Raw genomic sequence first — 21,152 nt, forward strand, 5'->3', positions numbered from 1 at the left:
TACCTGTTTATCTTGAGACTTCAGGTTTCTCATGAGGACAGTAGGAGAAACTATGTTCAGTAATGTTCTGAAAGATAACTTTGCTATTTTCCTGAAATCTGAAACATAACCAAGAACAAGACAATTTTACTCAAAGACGGAGTAAATGCAGAGAAGGAAATAATTTCAGGAAGTCTTTGCGTTGACATAAACAGATTTCTTCAGATTCTCTAGGCCTGACTGTGATCCCATAAGACCTTATTCAAACTTCCTTTCTCATATGTGGCCTGACTAATCTAACTTGATCTGTTTATTTTCCCGAAAAAAGTCTATTGTTACTTTCTCCCTAATTCTATGTCTTTAATTATTCCCACAGATTTACTTTCATATGTGGGTTTTGCTGTATTTGGACTGACACTCAGTAGCAAATTATATGCCCCTTCTTCATTCTGATAACCTTTTTTTGTTGCTCATTCTTGTTCTTGTAACCCCACAGGTACAGAAAAACAAGTATTACATGATCATATTCATATGTAGAATATAAAACAGGTTATCTCACAGCACTTGGGAGTAGAATGGTGGTTACCAGAGGCTAGGGGCAGTGGTGGAGAAGTGCTGGGAAAGAGTTGATCAGCATGGAGCAAGTTACAGTTAGATAGGAGAAAGACTCTCTGGAATCCTATTACACAGCACATGACATTGGAGAACAATTATGTACAATACATTCAAAAAGCTAGAGGAAATGATCTTGAAAATTCCACTTCAAAGAAATGATAAAGTGTTAGGAGATAAATATGCTTAATCTGGTTTGAACATTAAAAAATATATACATGGGGGTGGGGTTGTGGCTCAGTGGTAGAGAGCTTGCCTGGCATGTGTGAGGCACTGAGTTTTATTCTCAGCATCACATATAAATGAATAAAATGAAGGTCCATCAACAACTAAAACAATTTTTTTTAAAAAAATAGGTACACCTTTTATGTTTTTATGTATCAGTTTAATAGAAAAAGTCAATCAACAAATAGCATCTTAGTAGGTAGTTATTGCTAGCAATAATTAATTTTGTATTTCAAAATAGCTAATAGAAAGGCTTTTTAATGATCTCACTGCAAAGAAATGACATATATCTGAGGTGACATATAGGCCATTCACACTGACCTAATCATTAAACATTGTATAAGGGCATTGAAATATCACACTGTACTCCATAAATATGAACAATTACTATTTGTCAATTAAAATGTATGTACTGAACATATACAGGATTTTTCTTGTCATCATTCTGCAAACAATACAGTGTAACTATTTACATAGCTATTACATTGTATTATGTGTTTATGAATCATTTAGAAATGATTTTAATATATGTATAAGAAGGATGTGTGTAGGTTATATGGAAATCCACACAATTTTATGTAAGGAACTTGAGCATCTGCAGATTTTGAGCATCTGTGGATGGTCCTGGAACAGATTCACCAACATAATGAGGGATGATTGCAACTTGAAAGTGGTGTTAAAATACTAAATCAAATACATGTCAATTGGAAGAATATAAAAAATGTTGATACTTCAATAATTAATATAGGTATATTTTGCCTGGAATAATTATTCTAGATAATGTTACCATTGCTTAATTTATTCTAGTCTCTCTCCTATGGAACTTGGAATCTATACCTATTTCACATCAGATCATTAGGAGTTTTCAGAGAGTTTGACTTAAGAAAGGGTTATGTGGTAGCAACTAGTATTTTAATTATTTTGAAGCCAGCTACTCCTAATTAATTTATTTCAGTCATTTCCACAGACTAATTCAGAATATAAGTTCTATGAGTTAATAGTACTATTATTTATTGATGAGTGTGTGTGTGCACAAAACAGTGCCTTAATTGTTTTAATTCAGGCACACATGTATGTTGAAATTGTTTTAAAATTCTGATTTAAAATAATGGTTATTAAATTGTTGTCTAAATTTTTATCTAATATCAAGGACAAAGATATATTAATCATATTTTAATAGTTTCCAGTAATTGTTTGCAATGACTATTTATTAAACTTTCTCTTCTTGTGATGTAGATTTTAAATATATAATTACTAATGAACATGAAGAAATTAGAATTGAATAAAAGTGTGATGTGACTTTTAAAGAACTAGTGATAAAATTGTCAAAGAGACCAGATACATTAGTGTAGATCTTTAGCCATGGTTTTAAATAATTAGGATAAAATATACTCTATAGACCCAAAGAATATTTTACAGACACATTGATATACGAAGCATGAAATTTTGTTACTTTTACATCTTAGTTTATTAGAGGCAAAAGAAGTGAATATAAATAGATTTGTTAGAGGGAAAATTATATCAGATGCTTTCATTATTTTATAAACAGGAAAATACAACAGCTAAACAACAGGACAGTCATCATAGATAAAGGGGTTACCATGAATTACAATATAAATGTTTTAAGAATCAGGAACATGAAAATGTGTCTTGTTCTACATGAACATTCTGTGTTGCAGTACCCAATTTACTACATAAGTAAAAAATTTCAAGGATCTACTGAGTAGTTCACATTAAAAGGAACTCATGTTCCTAACAGAATGGAATAAGACACAGGTCTGATTTATAGAAAGCTAATTTTACATTTGCTTTATTTCTCCTTGGATTTCAAATAAATCATGTTTTTATGTTAGTAGTATTCTGCATAATACTTGAAATAATTGCTTTCCTGCTTGTTGGTACTTTTGAGAATGATTTTTGTAGTGGAAAAATTGATATCGGTTTTTCAGCTTAGATTTTTCTTATTGTAATAATAATTTCCATGCTGTATGAGCTGATTAGACTCCAACAATTGATCCTACAAGGCATTAATAGTATGGTTCTCAGCTAGCAGATATGAGTGATGGATTTTGTTGTTGTTGGTGGTGGTGGTAGTTGTATTACTCTTGCTGAGAGGTTTGCATTTAGCTTACAATCCTGATTTTTATTTATTTATCTTATTTCATTGTATTTCCCAACATTTTCCAATGAAAAATTCTTCAAATATAGCTAAGTTAAAATAATTTTTCCATGAAAATGACATATCCAGTACAAAGATTCTGACTTTTACATGTCTATCATTTTAACTTGTATTGTATGCAATTCAGGGAAAATTACACACATTAGCTAACATTTCCATACATAACTCAGCATTCATATGATTAAATTGAACTCATGTTTTTTTTCTTTGAAGAACATAAAAATACATACATTTTAAGTTTTTCTTCTCTATCTTTAAACAAATAATTCCACCTATATAACACAATCACCTGGAAATAAATAAATATATATATATATATATATATATATATATATATATATATATATATATATATATAATATTAATATTATCAAGAAAGATCATGACCCTTTCAAATCAATCTTAATTCCAAATTTTCACTGGTAGCCATCATTCTTAAATTTTTGCCTACTCTAAAATTTTATATAAATGGAGTTTTGAAATTCATACTCTGGAACAGGCTTTCTTACACATACCATATTTCATTGTGTTCTAATCATTCCTAGACTTCACCATGAAAATGTACCATTTACATAGAAATATTATTAAATTTGATTCCCTTACGTTCCCAAGAACTTGCTTATTAAGAACAAAAGGCTGGGGCTCAGATTGTGGCTCAGTGGTAGAGTGCTTGCCTCGTACCATGTAAAATAAATAAACAAAATGATGATATTTCTCCATCTACAATTTAATAAAAAAGAACAAAAGGCTAATAAATTAATTGAAACAATAATATACTAAAATTATGCTTGTGACAAAGAAAATTTTGGAAAGATTTTATCACATAAAAATTTTATATTAGAAAAAAAATGTTACATATGAATTCATGATTGGTTTGCATTTCATTTTTCAAGTTTCTTTACTAGTTCAGAATCATAATTATAAAGAATATATTATCAAGTCAGCCTCATATTTTCTCTAAAATGAAGACATTTAATGATAATGCCAGTATTAAGTCTATGAGCATTTTGAGAATTAACTGAAATGTCATGAAATATATTTTTAATCTGAAAATACATGATCTATGAGACATATTTTGATTTTAGGAATTGAACCTAGAGCCTTGGGCATGCTAAACATTCCTTAAACTACACTGCCATAAGGATTAGAGATTTGAAGGTGTTCTTGATTGCATTTATGATATTTTAGAGTTCCAACATATTAACAATTTAAAATAATAGTAGTATATTGAATATTCCTTTCCTAATATATAACTTGAAAAGTAGTATAAACATTATATGATGTTCTTGAATAATATTCTGATAAGGAATTACAGATGGATACCATTAGTCACATGTAATGTGGCTATAAAATAGTCTGCATTTGTGAAAAACTTACATGAAGTTTAAGTAAAGGAACATTACAATACTAAAAGTTTTCTTTCCTCTCACTGCTTTGGCCAAGTATGAATGCACTGACTCTATTACAGCCAACTTTTCAGTTGATAAATTCTGACTTGTATAATAATTGACATATGTACTATATTGAATATGTTCTTATTCAACAAATAAGAAACAGCTATGCAAATATATGAAAATTAAAGTCCTCTTACAGAGGTGACCTGACAGATATGAAGAACTTCCCAGGAGCAGTGGCTGGTGTCAGCCTGTTCTCTCATGGTGCCAACTCAGACCTGCTGAATTGGCTCTTTATTAATCTACCAAAGAAAGAAGGAAAAAAGCCTCCTGAATAATCTAGATCAGTTTCTCCTTAGTTTATCCCTAAATTATTTCAGGATTATTATCCTTTTACCCTGTTACCTTTGTTTCAGTGCAGGATATAGCAGGTTTTGAGACATTTCTGGGATGTGAGAATTCAATAAGGTTTCATGAAGTTGGGATCTGATATATAGGACATTTTAAAGAAGTAATATTATGAGCTATTGCTTGGGAAAATCAGAGAGCAGATTGGTTATTTTTATCTCTATATATAAACAAAGAAGAAAAGTGTTTATCATCTATATGTAAACAAAAAAGAGCAATGTTCAGCACCTGTTAAGGGTTGAATGTGGAATGTCCCCTAGTAGCTCATGTGTGGAAGACTTGGTTTCCAATGCAATAATATCTAGGGTTTGGGGAAATTATTAAATCACAAGGATTGAATCCTCATCATTAGAACAATCCATTTGATAAATTGATAATTTGAATGGACTACTGGGGAGGTAGAAATGGTAAGCACATGGGCATGGTTGTAGGAATAGTTCTTGGGAGTGGGGGGGGATTACCTTGGGGACTGTCTTCTCCCTGGCCCCTTCTTAGCTCTCTCTGTGTCTCTGCTCCCAGCAGCCACAAACGAAGCAGCTTTTCTATGCCACAATCTTTTCACCATGTTACTGCCTAGAGCCAGCCAAACCTGGACAGAAACCTCTGAAACGAGGAGCCAAAATAATTTTTTTTCTTTAATTTGTTCTTGTTAGATATTTTGGTCACTGTGATTAAAACCTGATGAACACACCCCCTCTTCCTGGTGTGCTAATGTTTCCTAGGATTGGATGGTTTAGCATCTTATGAATGAACCAGACTCTTAGTGTTCCCTTTTGAAGTAATGAGTTTCATAGAAATCTAACTTTCATCTATTTTTTTTTAACCACATATAGTATCTGGAGGCATAGTATGGGATCTGTAGAATCACCTGAATGACTATATCTCACCAGGGCTCCTCCATGAAAGCAATATTAACTAATTATGTATCTATTAAAGTAAAAGTAAAAAAAAAAAAAAACTGAGAGGTTTGCTTTGATTCTTATTATTTGCTTTCATAATCTCTTTGTAAACGTGACACAGGAAATCAGTTAAGGAGGTATGATTTTGGTCATGTGTTTACACTATGGTAATAACCAGCTGTTTTTATAGAGGTTATTACTAAGAAGGCTGGTATAGATGGTAATTATATAAGTCAGAAAAATTCCATGTTGGTCACTCTAATCATCTTTGGATCTTTGGTGGTTCCATACTGTGATTAATTTCAATATAGATTTAGTGGGCTACAGAAGAGATGATGCCTAGTATGCTTTATTTACTCTAAGATATTTTTCTAGGTATATAATTTCATGTAGACATTTACAAGTGTAATATAAAGATCAAATTCATGATTAAGCATTTTAGGTTTGGGTAGAAGAGTTGTCTTACTCAGATAGGGGTTAGTAATAACCCCCCCCCACACACACACACAAAAAAATTGAAAAACAAAAACAATAACAAAAAAAAGCAAAATAAGAAAGAAAAAGAAAAAAAAGAGAAACTGTAACAAAACAAAAAGAAACCCCAAAACACAGAACAAACAAACAAACAAAAAACTCAGAAAATCTGCATACAAACATTTTAGTCACTCTTATAAAGGTATGTACAATAGAAATGGTTATCAAATAGGAAAAATTTTGCCCATAGGGGACATATCTCAATGTCTGGAGACATTTAACAATTGGCAGTGATTTATTAACACCAAGTAAGTAGGGGTAGGAAGGATACTAAACACTCTAAAATGTTCACAATAGTCTTCCAAATAAATATTTAATCCAAAATGTCATTAGGTCAAACAGTAAGAAATACTATTCTATTGTTGGGCACGGTGGTGAATACCTGTAATCCCAGCCACTCAAAAAGCTGAGGCAGAAGGATTGTAAATCTGAGGTGAGTTACAGCAATTTAACAAGTCTCTAAGCAAACTACAGAGACAATGTCTCAAAAAAAAAAAAAAAAGGAAATTCAAAAAGGACTGGGGAATATAACCCAGTGGTTAAGCACCCCTGGGTTCAATCCCTGGTATCAAAGAAAAAAAAAAAGCTCCTGGTAAATTGGAAAGTCATCCATTTATACCATTTTGAGGCACATTCTAAGTACTCTGTTGGTTTCAATGCAGCCCAGATATAAGCTTTTTATCAATTTAGGTGTCAAATATTACAAGCAAAGCCCATTGGTACATTTTAAAATAATAATTATTATAATACTAAAAAGACCTCAGTGCATAATTGAGAACACTTATTTTTATGGGTTTTGTTCTGTGTTTGTCCTTGATAGGAATTATTATTTTCATTTTACAATAGAACTAAGATTTGTCCCAATTTGTGGTAATTCAGTTTTTAAAGAATCTTTTGTAAGATGGGAGTGGTTGGGCATTACTTTTCTTACAATGTTATGATCTCTTTCTATTATGGCTCAGGAATGGGCTAGTCATAACTACTCAGAGAATCTACCATTCCAGGAATATCCAAAAAACTTAACATAGATTAAATACAAAGAAAACAATACCTAGCTACACTGCTAAAACTAATGAACATTGAAGATAAAAAAAAATCTCAAAATAACACAAGATAAACAGATAAGCCAAATTAGAAGATCAAAAAATAAAATAAAATAAGAGCTGATGTACCAGGAACAGTTGCAACCACGAGAAAATAGTCATCAATGTGGAATGTTCCAGCCAGTGAACATATAATTAAAAGTTAAAGTGAAAGATACTTGTAATTAGGTTTGTGCTAATGACAGTGGATCTTGGACTTTCAACTCAAGTCCTTGAGTTGAAAGGGAGAAGATGAAAAGATAAAAATTACAACAAAATTATAAAAATGCTCTAGTAGAATTTAAGTTGAATGAGGAAGAATTTATGTTGTCCAGTGAGGAAGAATATATCCTACATACAAAATGATTAGGTAATCAAAAAGACAAAACAATTCTAAATATGTGTGGGTTTAATGACAATTTTAATATATACACAGCAAAAACTGACAACACTAAGGAAAAAAAAAAGAATGTATTTCATATATTTTAGATATAAATTTAAAATTCTCTATTTCAAAAAATCATTAAAGTAGAAATTTTTGCACTATCAATATCCTTCAACTAATTGGTATTATTGAGTCCTCCAATGAAATATTCAAATTTTACATTATTGTGAATTTCACAGGGAACATACATAAAGCCAGATGGTAAGTTGGACCACTAAATAATTCTCAACAAATTTCAAGGGATGGAATCATACAAAGTATTTTATCTGAACACAAAGTTTTGAAAATTGGTAACTGGTAATAATGAGATGTCTAGAAAATCTTTAAGTATTTACATTGAACAACACACCTCTAACTGATTGAACAAAGAGCACGTAGAGGAAGTTATGAAACATTCAGAAGTGAAGGTTTATAAAAGCGAAATACACTGAATTTTGTGGGAACATTAAAGAATTAATGGCTGATATATCAGCTTCTTTCTTTATATGCTCATGTTGCGGGGGCGGGGGGGAGAAGGAAGATCACTTTCTCCTAAATTTAGAGAAAGCTGTTTTAGATTGCCTGAACCACCACCAGCAGTTCATTTTGTACTTGGGTTTACCCAATGTTTTGATGATGTATCACTGATGACATCAGAAGAAAAAAGTTACATAATAGGACTTACTAGATGAAGGCAAAATTAGTTTGGTATTCTTCACAGAGGAATGTAGAAATAAATCATTATCAGTGCTCATGACTGCTTACATGAGCAAGGATAAAATGGTACCAACTTTCTTATAAAAGCTTTTGTAGTCCTGGCCAGACAGACTTCTGATAGCTAGAAACAGCATTGGCATATAGCTTCTTCCTGTACTAAATTTTGTGAGTGAAGAAATATATTTGTCTGCAAGGAGTGTTGTGACAAACTACCATGGGGTTGCTTAACACCAGAAGTTTATCTACATATAATTCTGAAGGCTAGAACTCCATGTTGTCAGAGCTGATTGCATTTGTGAGCTGAGAAGAAACTGTTTTCATGCCTCTGATGTAGTTTCTGGGGGACTGTTGGTAATCTTTGACGTTCCTTCATCAAAAGAAGTACCATACCTTTATCTTGATAAGATATCTTCCTGACCCTTCCAGGGTCCATATTTGACCCTTTAAAAAGGCATTGATCACCTTTAACTAGGGCAACCTGAATGATCTCAGTTTGACTTGATTGCCTCTGTAAAGATCAATCTAGAATATGTGAAATTCATGTGTGACCTATAATCAAAGCTTAGCAATACTCCTTAATGTCCTTGATGGGTTTTTCTACAATGGTTTACAAAACACAGCCTTTCAAATTCAACACAAAGCATGAGAAATATAATGTGTTTTTCAAGATATGAAAAAAAAAAGATCCAATCTCCAAATAAGTTTACATTCTGAGTTTTCAAGGTTTAAGATTTTCAACATATGAATTCATGCTAAGAAGACCCAGTAGGTTTTCTTCTTCTGGACTGAGACATGGTTGGAAGTGTTAGATCTTAGCATGCTTTCTGAACACAGACCACTTGGTATCATTTGCCAACTTTCATAGTAGTCAAAAGCATAGTCTGCAATACTGGTAGCCAAGCAACGTATGTCTACACAATTCAGCATTTAGAAATTTTATAGAATTTTATAGCTACAAAAAAAGAACAGAAAGGATGAGCCAGACATAAAAATAAACTAAGCATTGTATCAGCTCTGCTCTCTAGTTAGTTGAGAAATGTTTGTAACACCCACCTTATATTACCAGGAGGAAGAAAAGAGATTTTTCTCTGACCTGGTTCTTATATTTGCCTCATTTATTGTGTTAATTCTCTAAAGCCCAGAAATTGGCTTGTCTAATTTTTGCTCCATAGAACAGCCAAGTCCATTCTGGGTGTTTGCAGCAGACCATCTGCTTGGTTGTGCTTTGTGTCCTCCTCTCTGTACGCTTGGCTGGTCCATTTGATTTATCAGTATCCCAACTGTCATCACTAAAGCTCATATATTCTAGGAGAAATTTTCTTTCCATTTTTTTTTTCTTTGTGTGGTACTGGGATTGAACCCAGTGTGGAACTTTATCACTGAACTACATCCCCAGCCCGGTTTTTATTTTTGAGGCTGGGTCTCGCTAAGTTGCTGAAGCTGGCCTCAAACTTCCTATCTCAGCCTCCAAATTCACTGCAATTACATGCATGCACCACTATGACAGGATCTTGCAGGAATTTTCTGAGTTCCAAATACTCAGGCTTACTTTTCTTCTGATACTGTCCTTACTACCTGAAAGTTGCCTTTGGTAGCAAACCCACCTTTTTTTCCAGTGACCTGAATGTTTTGAGGACATTGGATACTGAAAGATTATTTGTTATTTCCAATTGTCCCTTACTTGGGGGGATTTGTTAACTGACAGTCCCCTCTGCTGCTGCCTTACCATTCTCTGAGTCAGTAGCAAACCTCCTTGATTAATTAATGAGATCCTGGCTGGCACAGACTGTGGCTAACTTACTTGCTCTGGAACTAGCAGCTATCACACATACACTATCCTCTTCAGAGTTGGAACAGGTATCTCAGCAGCCTCTCTGGAAGATCCTCAGCCTGGGACTTCATAGCTGTATCTTGGGAAGTAGCAGAAACTCAGACACCATCATTCTTTATAACCTGCTACTGTCCCTGGCAGGAATGCTTTCTTTCCACCATGGTATGGTATGTGGAATTGTGACAGGCACTACTTCTGAATCTAATAGAACTTAGAAAACTGGAATGCATGCTTGTATGGTCATTACTTGTCCTGTGTAGTACTAATGACACCATCACCAGAGCCATATATGCAGCATAAAGTAAGGTTTACTTGGGAAAAAATTATTAACAGATGGGTAATAAAACATGTACTTTCCCAAACCTTTATTATTGCATAGCTTATTCAATACATTGATGGAGTGTGTTCATTTAACTTTTTAATTTAGAGGTATTCAAGATAAATAAACCTCATTTATACTGAGATTTCTATGTGATAATGTAACAATGGAAGTTGCAAGGTATAAGAAGCCCCTTAGGAAAGAAAAGTCTTGAGAACTAGCATCTTGAACCAGCTTGTCCTTCTATTGAGCCAGTTATACCAGCTGAGCCAACTTTGTATAAAATACCAAAGGTTTGTGAGTGTGTATGTGTGTGTGTGTGTGCATGCGCACATGCAGAGGACTTGGAAGGAATGTAGCTTCCAAGCACCCAGATCAGTCTTTTCTCAAAAAACTACAAGAATAAAACATATAAGTAAAAATAATAATAAATATATTTAGCATTGACTATCTTTTAGGAAAGAAATCTCTATATCTTCACTCACATGATACTATTGATGAGTCACTTCTTCAAGAATAATTGAGCAATTTCACCTGATGGTATGCCAAATATTTTTGCTTCCAGAAAGATGAAATGTTATGATTTAATTATATTTAGTTTGGTATAGGCATACTTGCTGTTATGAAATACCATTATTAGATTATCTAATGGTCTAAATAACAGTGCTAAAAAAAGTTGGATTTTTAAAAAAAATGTGGGGTACTGTTTTGTAAGAGCCCCTTTGTTATTTTAAATTCCCCTGAAAAAATCAGTGTAAGAAATTAAATAAAACCAAAAACAAACAAATATCAGTAAATTTGAGCCACGAGGAAAATTTAGAATATTTCAGAAAACCCCATTGTCTTAGAGTAATTCATTTTTTATTTTACATGAGCATATTCATCAATTAGCCAGGGCACAACAATAGATCTTTCTTATCTATGTGTTAATAAGTTCCAAAATGCCTAGCAGATGCCTGAAAATGATTATAATATTAAAACATATAAACTGTTTTTTTCCTATATATACACATCAATGATAAAGTTTAATTTATAAATTAGATTAACAATAATATTAAATGATAAAATAGAAGAAGTATAACAATATACTGTGATAAAGATTTTATCATGCTACTCAAAATGACGTGCAGATGGGGCAAAGAACAGGTGGCATAGATAATGAATGACTGGGTCAGAAATATAGGGGCTAATTACCAAAGAAATGGAAATAGAATGCTAACACCTCCAGAGCACTTCCCCCCATCTCAACTGGTTATTAACACCTTCCTGGAATGATTGTGCCACACAGGACTTGCTAATGAGGAACTGCTGGGTGACTCTTTTCCTGCCTTTTGGGCAAGATAGGAAGAGAAGGGGAGGGCAGGAAAGGAAACCTAAGATTTATAAGACACCCTTACTCCTCAGATGCAAGCTGTGGGTCCCAGCTTCTCTCAAAGAGAAGTCTACTATCTCTGTTCTGTTTCTGGGGTGTTTACTCTTCTGGGGGTAAATGGGGACCTGATCCTGATTTCCAAGACTGGTATCAACGTGGTATTTAAAACTTATGAATGCACTTATTTCTGGAATTTTCCATTTTATTTATTTGGATTACAACTAACTTCAGGTAACTGAAACTGTGGAAGGCAAAACTGTGGGCCAGTACTGCATTCTATATTAATCCACTAGTCTGATTTTTTGACATCCTTTTCTTCTTTCCCAATCCAATTCTTTCTATCATTTTAACTATTTTTTATGTGTTTTGGTTTCCTACTTAAAAATAAGTAAACCATGTTATCCAAACAACATGTTATCCAAACAACAAATTCAGAAGCACTCATATTGAAGAAATGAAACAATTCATTGGAAAACTTCCTACAGTTGGAGTAGCAGTGTGTCATCAAATCTCTAATTTAAACATCTCATTTTGCTATTATTTTATAATTACAGGTTTTTATAAACTATTGAGCATAGAATAAACTTGAAGCTGTGTACTAGCAATGATTTCTGAGAATCTTTTACACCCTAAAAAAAAAAGGTTGTTTTTTTCCCCCCTCTCTGTGATTTCTTAAACTGTGTTTTGAATTCTTTTTTCTAACTTTAAAAATCTAGTACTGGATTTTGATTAAATCTTAACTAGCGTTATACAATGAAAGGTTCTCTCCCATTCACCTCATCTATTTTCATACTCATGGTTATTTCCCACCTGCTCATATTTTAAGTTTCAATACACTTTTTATCTCCCTCAGGCTTCATCAATCACCCATGTGGGTTCTTGTGTGGATTTTGTGTTATGTAACATTTCTTTGGAGCAGTCTGTCCTCTCCTCAGGTGAGGCTATTTTATTTCTCCTGAGAAAACTTGAATATATTTTGCTTGTTCAGTGACTGAACAAGTCACTGAACTGGGTTTACTTTACTCCTTGCACAGCTCTAGCCCTGACTCAGAATTTTAGTTACTTTCTTGTGTCATATCTAGAGAATGTGATTAGAATTAAGCAAAGTCAGTCTTTAGAACCAATTTGGTATTAGCTCAGATATCAGAGAACGTATTTAGGAGAATTTTGATGTTCTTCATCTCACTACCATGAGAAAATTTTGCATTGCATATATAATTCGTATTCTAAAACTCCTTATAAATAGCTTGTTTTGTTTTATACACAACTTCTAAATATGCTTGATTTTATTGTATTTTCCAAATTTATCAGCAGCTGACCTCTGATTCATTTGCATATAATTATCCTTGGCTTGGTTATTCAAACCCTCAGTAACTTATAAAAACATTTACACAAAATGATAAATCTTCACAATACAAAATTCAAGCATCCCTGCAGTTACTTTTATATAATGAATTGAATTGAGACAGTGTTTCCTGTGCTTAGTAATTTTATGTGCAATTTCTCCTTTTACCTATTAGTTGTTATCACTATTCATGTTGACTTTTTTTTTCCCAGCCATGTCTTGAATGTTCTCAAATGTCCATTAAAACTATTTGTTTCTTTTTACAGGTGAAAAGGGGGTTTAGATTATAATGATGAAAATATTGTGTCAGGTCTTTCAGATATAATTCAAAAGCTTAGGTTTATTGAAGATATATATTGGGGTCATTTTGCTTTGCAAGGACACATAGGATCTTCACTTTGATTTGTGAAAGTAGGAGTTTTGGAAGAAAACTCCAAGAATTTGTCACAAGTTTGCCCATAGGTAAATTCTGCCTCCTTCTCTGATGAGGAAAAGGGACAGATTTCCTTTCAATGTAAGGTGAGGACAGTCCATTATTTTATAAATCACAAAGGCTTCTCTTCTCTGGAAAAATTCTACTAGAAAAGATATGGTGATAATTTTTAGTGTTTTTTGAATGCAGTGTTTCTGCTGAGTGAAATATAAGGAGAGAGAATAAAGTCCCTAACCAAAGACAGTGTCAGTAATTATATAATTTTTTTCCCCAAAAGTTAACATATCTGTCTAAAAATAGCTCATTTAATATAAATGGGTAATTAGTGACTGAATGAATGTGAATAGAAATTATATGTTATTATACTTTTTATTAAATGTGTGTATGGCTTCCTAGTTGGAATCTTGGGGCAATTTAGAAGACCATGCACTTTAGAGCTGTGGATGTAGCCTTTATCCAAGATGACACCAGATGGTCTATGCCTGGCTACCTCAGTGAGACCAATTTCTTGGGAAAAAAAATGAGATGACATTTCTTAGCTGAGATCCCTTATTATCAAAATAATTATAACCCAATGGTTATTCCCCAAATTGTACTTCCTGAGGAGTGAATTCAATGTACACAACTCAGAGTAAATTTTAGAGGGAACTTTGACTTGAATCTTAGAACAAAATAACCCTGCCATTTCAGTGTTAACCATGCCATTTTAAATTTATGTTATTGCTCTTCATTAGATGGTATGATGCAGCAAATAGGAATGGAATTTTAAATACATTCAAAAGTTTTGCTTTAAGAAATATTGATAACTGGAAATGCTATGTTAGCATTATGAGCTATATTTTACATGTTATTGGAGTCTTATTTACTATAAGACATTCAAATGTCTATGCTCAAAAATAATAGTCTCTGAATTATAGATACCTATAGGGACTAGATGAGCTTCATTTTGTAGGACTGAATTAAATATAAAATATTAATAGAATTTTCAACACAAATGTCAAGAGAAATAAAAGCTTGATTATTAGGATTCTGTAGAGTTGAGGCATTTGGCTCTATGATTTTTTTTTTCCTATTACCTTCTGTGATATTTTAACACTCCTAGTGCTTGTTAGCACCATCAGTAAAGGAAAGAGAAATAAGACAATCCTAAAATTTATCATCTTTTCTATTTTCCTATATTGATGAAACATTTCTAAATAAACTTGGATGGTACCTAAAGCAATACTGTTCTTACCTTGAACATGGGAACCATGTAAGAGACTGCTGCCATCAGACAGATGAAAGATAGTGATAATTCAAGTAAGGGTTTGACAGTAAAGATGAATAGCAGAAATCTATTTAAGATGCATTTAAGGAACTAATTATAAAGATTGCTTAGACTTTTAAACTAAGGAAAAAGGTTAAATTACCTATTTCTACCACTTGTAAATGCATAAATAAAAATGTCACTAACAGGAACCCTGTAAACTCTGGGTATGAATGTGTAAATCAGTAAAGAATAATTCAGTTCTGAATCTGAGTTTGAAGTGCCTATGGGAGACTTGGTACACAGTTTCCTTTTCCTAAATTATTCTCAACAGTTAGGGATTGAAGAAAAAGTCTTTGAATACTGTTCAATTGGAATTTTGACCTAAACATTGATTGTCTCCTCCATTTTAGATTATAAACATTGCCAGAAAATGTGTCATCAAAATACTACAACTAAAGCTATAATGACTTGACTACAGTTATAATGGATTCTGGCTCCTGCTATTCATAAGTAGATGCTAAAATCATTATTCATATGAATTCATGCTCAAGATCTTTCTTTGCCAGATGGCTTGTCACCAGAAATAAAAGCTTTTCTTCAAAATGATAAACATCAGCTCTAGAAGAAAATAAGAGGAAAATATGGATGGAAGTGTACACTCTCTTTGCCTTTAGCCCTTCAGTTTCAGCAGAAACAGAGGCACACTGTTTTCTTGTTTTGAAATAATTATAGACTTTCAGTATTGAATTTACATTTAATAAAATTGGTAAGTACAACAGGTAGGTTTTAGATATTCTCTCCTAAATATTTTTATTAGTTTGGGCCACAATTATAACTTACAAAATTAAAACTCTATGCTAGGCATTGTAGACACTGATTTTAATATAATATTAAATAATTAGTTGGTTTTATTGTTTGTTTTACTGTACATATGCTCACACATGTCTTGGTGTGTGTGTGTGTGTGTGTGTGTGTGTTTTGTATGTCCATGTGGGCAATGTACTTTTCATGAGTAGAAATAACACTGAAAATGCCATTTTAAATATAACAGGAGAATGTCTTTCTCCTAGCATTTGCAAATACCACATTATTCTTTTTCATAGAAGACAACTAGAAATTCTAATAAGGTCACCACAGTTTAGCATTGAAATATCACCTAATTCAGTAAGCTCTCAGCCTAAAGATCTAACTTCTGACAACTTGTAGCATCATCATCACATCCAAGCTTGTTAAAAACTCAAAATTCCAAGCTCCATTTCTGATTTACTGAATCAGAAACTGCATTTTAAAAGATCCTCAAGTGATATTGATATAAAGTCTGAGAACTGTGCTATGCACCAAAATGGTGTGTGAGTCCGATTTTTTTTTTTGTAAGAAAAAATTTGTGAGAAGTTAGACACTGATGTGTTTAGTTTTTTATTTTTTTTAATATCTTGACAAATAATATAAAAGAGAAGCCGAGCATATATTGTGTTTTACAGTTGAAGTTGAGACATGTTTTTATCTGTACGCTGTTTGCTACATTAAATCCAAAGGTGCATTTCATGGATTGGTATTTACCTTTTTCATTGATATAGAGAATGAGCAGTTTTGATGCCTTTAATAACAGATAAAAGTATAATGAAACAGGGCATGGTGGCACATGCCTATAATCCCAGCAAATCATCTCTGGAGGCTGAGACAGAAGGATTGCAAGTTCAAAGCCAGCCTCAGCAAAAGCTAGGTGCTAAGTAACTCAGTGAGAGCCTGTCACAAAACAAACAAACAAAAAATAGGGCTGTGGATGTGGCTCTGTGGTTGTGTGCTCTCAAGTTCAATTCCTGGTACCCACCCTCCATAAAAAAGTGTAATGAAGGATTGTTCAATGGGTTATTATTTCTTTAATATAGTCATAATAGAGTTAGGAAGTTTTGAAGTCACTGCCCAAGATCATATAAGCTCCTTGACTTTTTTAGAGCTATATAAAAGCAAAGGAGTAAGAACAAATAGTCTTCACCTTCAAGAATAATTTGGATTTAAAACAATAAAGGAAACATTGACATCATATGGATGTGATATTTTGAAAGAAACAAATACTTTAACATTTGAGTGATGCAAATACCAGGCTAAGTAGTAATTTAAATTCAGAATAGATTCTTATTTTATTGAATCTAATTAAAATTTAAGAAACTACATGATCACTATTCATTAAAGTAAGATGAATTTTTTATGTAATCTGTTCACTGGAAAAGCAATAGGCATAATTATCATTACAGATATTTTCTATCTTGGAAAACTAATTGTATATCTTGTTTCTCATTTATTAACAAAATTGACCATGGGTTCTGAGTTATTCATGAATATGTTTCAATAAAAGAACTTGTTTTCAACAATTTTGACCTGTATTAATAGCCTAAACCCTTGAAAAATATTATTTGTGTTAAGCAAGGGGCACAAGCCAGTTCAAAATTATATGGAGAAGTGAATTGAACATATACTTATTTCTGGTTTACTGAAATCACTGAAAATTTTCTTTTCTTGTGGACAAAAATAAAATTACTTAATTGTTCATTTCCCTTTACTTCTTTTTTTTTTTTTTTGCCACCCTGGCCTCTGTATATTATATCAAAATAGTTTTGGTTCATGCCATCAGGTACATTATTCTCATCCTTCATTCTTCATTCCCTTCTCATTATCCTCCTTTGTCACTGTCTCCTTTTCTTCATAAACACAAACAGATACAGTTTGTGTGCTGAGAAAATGTTGCTAATATTTTTCTATCATAGATCAGACCTATGTAAAGGATGCCAAAATATTTGAGCATTTTACATAAGTGTGAATATCTCTTTAACATACCGTTAAGAGAAGATTATCAAATTATGCATGGTACTAGAAAACCAATTGCATTAATATTATTTATAGATTGTAGAAAAAGTATGCATTGATTGGAAAAGGTAAAAATACTGGCTTAGCACTATCATTACAAGTACACTACCTTGTATTCACATGTGAAAATTATGTTTTATACAAATAATTAAGAATACTAATAAGTCAGTTTATTTTGGGTATGACTTTTGCTTATTTTCAACTCTAATTGTATACTCTCTCGAATAGGTTGGTGATACACACACACACACACACACACACAGGATAAAGCATTATTCTTTTAACTACATTTTGCTCTCCATATAAATATAGCTTGCATGATCAATGTTCATTTTTACATAAATGTACTTTCTTTCTGTTTTGGATGGAAGCATAGTAAAGAAAACAAAGTATTTTAAAAGTCATCAGTGAAAGAAAATTCCTATGAAGGAGAAATATAGTTTATCTTTTTTCTTTCTTTCCTTCCCTCCCTCCCTCCCTCCTTCCTTCCTTCCTTTTATTATTTTCTTTCAAAGCCATCCTAGGATTTGGGGGTTCAAAACCAAATACCACAGAAGCAATTACAGAAAAGGAAATAGTATAAATGATGGAATAGGTGAGACATCTGGGTAGATAAAGAAGCATGCCTAAAATGAATAAATGAAGTAGAAAATAACCTTACTACATAAAATGCCTTATATTGCAGCTCTAGTTCTAATGAGTGTGTGCTTTGCAGAGCAGGTACATAAGCTCTGGCTGTCTGTGAGAAATACAGAATTCTCATTCCTAAACTTTCTAAAACAGAATCTCTGGGAGAATTCATGAATCTGCTTTAATAATCTTTCCAGGTAATTTTTTTTCTGGGGGTGTGGGGGATACTAGGAATTGAATTCTGGGGCACTCAACTACTGAGCCACATCCCCAGCCCTATTTGTATTTTATTTAGAGACAGGGTCTCACTGAGTTACTTAGCACCTCAATTTTGCTAAAGCTGACTTTGAACTCTCCATTCTTCTGTCTCAGCCTCCTGAGACACTAGGATGACAGGCATGTGTCACAGTGCCCAGCTCCAGGTGACTCTTATGCACAGTAAATTTCTAGAAATATCTCACTAGATTCCAAAAACTTCAAGCTTGTTCTCTACTTTATACTCAATTTCTAAAGTGCCCCTGATAAAGGAAAGAAGAGAAATTCTATAGTTTTCAGTATACAAATCTTTACCCCTTCAATTAAGTTTTCTTATTTTTTAAAATGCTATTGAAAAACCAGCCTCTACCTCAGAGCAAAGCCTCTCCAAGGAAGGGACATGACCTTTGTCCTTGGAAAAACCCACAGAGCACTCCTAAGCACATTCCCACCCTGCTAAGTTGTTTATCTACAAATAACAGGAAAGATCTGCTGCACCAGGTGTCCGTGACTCAGTCAGGCTAGGTGGGGATCCATAGCAGCCCCCTAGCAGCCACCAATCAGCATGAGACAGGGAAATACCTGGGATGCCAGATAACCCTCCCAGTAGTTTATGGTGGTTGATAACAAGTTGGGAAACCATGTAGTTCAGCATGTACACCCCTCTTGGTTTAAACCAATCAGTTCAAAGGAATACCCCTTTTGTACTGACCAATCACCCCTACCCAACTTATTCCCGCCAGTGAATGTGCTAATCATGTTTTAGAGTTGTTATTTGATTTTCCCGCGGTGTGTGATGATTTGCTAAAAGAGGCTATGATGTATGTGAAGTCCCTGCCCTCTCCAAAGAATGTATAAAAATGCTGCAAACCCTGGGCTCAGGGCCTCTCAGTGTCACCGGTTGCTGTGTGTGCCTTCGGGAGGACCCAGCTACCTCGCAATAAACACCTTTTTGCTGCTTACATCGATCTTGTTCTCTGGTGGTCTTTGGGGGTCCGGAATTCGAGCATAACAATATCATAATAGCATTTTTTGTTTTCTTTTTCACTTAAGTACTTTTTGTATGAAAATTCTACTGTGTTTTTATGTGAATTTTGTAATCTGCAAATGTATTGAATTTATTTGTTAGTTCTGAAAGTATTTTCAAGGAAATTTGGGAGTACTAAAAAATAGACCATCATATAATCTGCAAATAGAGATAATTTTATTTCTTTATTTACAATTAGAACATTTTAACTTCTTTTTCTTATATGATTTCTCTTGCTAGCACTTCTAAAACTATGTTGAACAGACCTAGTGAGCATGTCTTATACTGGATCTTAGTGAAAATATTTTCATTTTTTTCTCATTGATGACAATATTAGTGTGGGTTTTCATAAATCTCCTTCATCACATTAAGGACATTTTTTTCCATTCCCAAATTTTCAAGAATTTTTATCAAGAAATACTGTTGGACTAAACTAGATATAAATAAATGAAATACACCCAGTACTCATGAATGAGTAGAATTATTAATACTGTCCAAAGAAATGTGAAATTCAATGTAGTATTTTCCAAAATTCCAAAGGCATTCTTCCCAAAATTAGAAAAAAAAATTCTGAAAGTTCTATGGAACCATAAAAGATCATGAGTAGACAAAATAATTCTGAGAAGCAAAAACAAAGTTGCAGGCATCCTTCCTTGGATAAAGTTATACTACAAAGCTCTAGTGATCATAACCATGTGACACTGGCCTATAAATAGAAACACAGGTAAGTGGAACAGAATAGGGAGCTCAGAAATAGGTCCAAACACATAGGATCAATTAATTTTCTACAAGGGCAGCAAGAAGACACAATAGGAAAAGAAGTGCCTCTTCCATTAGAAAATGGTGCTAGGAAAATTGCATTCTGACATGTAAAATAATGAAATTATATTCTTTATTTTTTTTAAAGAGAGAGAAATAATTTTTTAATATTTATTTTTTAGTTTTCAGTGGACACAACATCTTTATTTCATTTTTATGTGGTGCTGAGAATCGAACCCAGTGCCTCATGCATGCCAGGCAAGCGCGCTACTACTTGAGCCACATCCCCAGCCCCTGAAATTATATTCTTATCTTACACTACTCACAAAAATTATACAAGACATAAACATAACACGAGAAACTATAAAACTCCTAGACAATAACTGGGGAAAGATCTTCTTTACGCTGGACTTGGTAATGAATTTTGGGGTATCACATTCAAAGTTCAGGAAATTAAATCCAAACTAAATAGATTGGACTACATCATACTAAGCTTCTGCAAAGCAAACTAAATAATTAAAATGACATTGTATCCGAAAGATTGGGAAAAACTTTTGTAAACCATATATCTGATAATGGGTTAATATCTAAAACTCATAATTCTTAAGATTGAA

The sequence above is a fragment of the Marmota marmota genome, unplaced genomic scaffold (assembly GCF_001458135.2).
Source record: "Marmota marmota marmota unplaced genomic scaffold, marMar, whole genome shotgun sequence".
Classification (NCBI taxonomy): domain Eukaryota; kingdom Metazoa; phylum Chordata; class Mammalia; order Rodentia; family Sciuridae; genus Marmota; species Marmota marmota.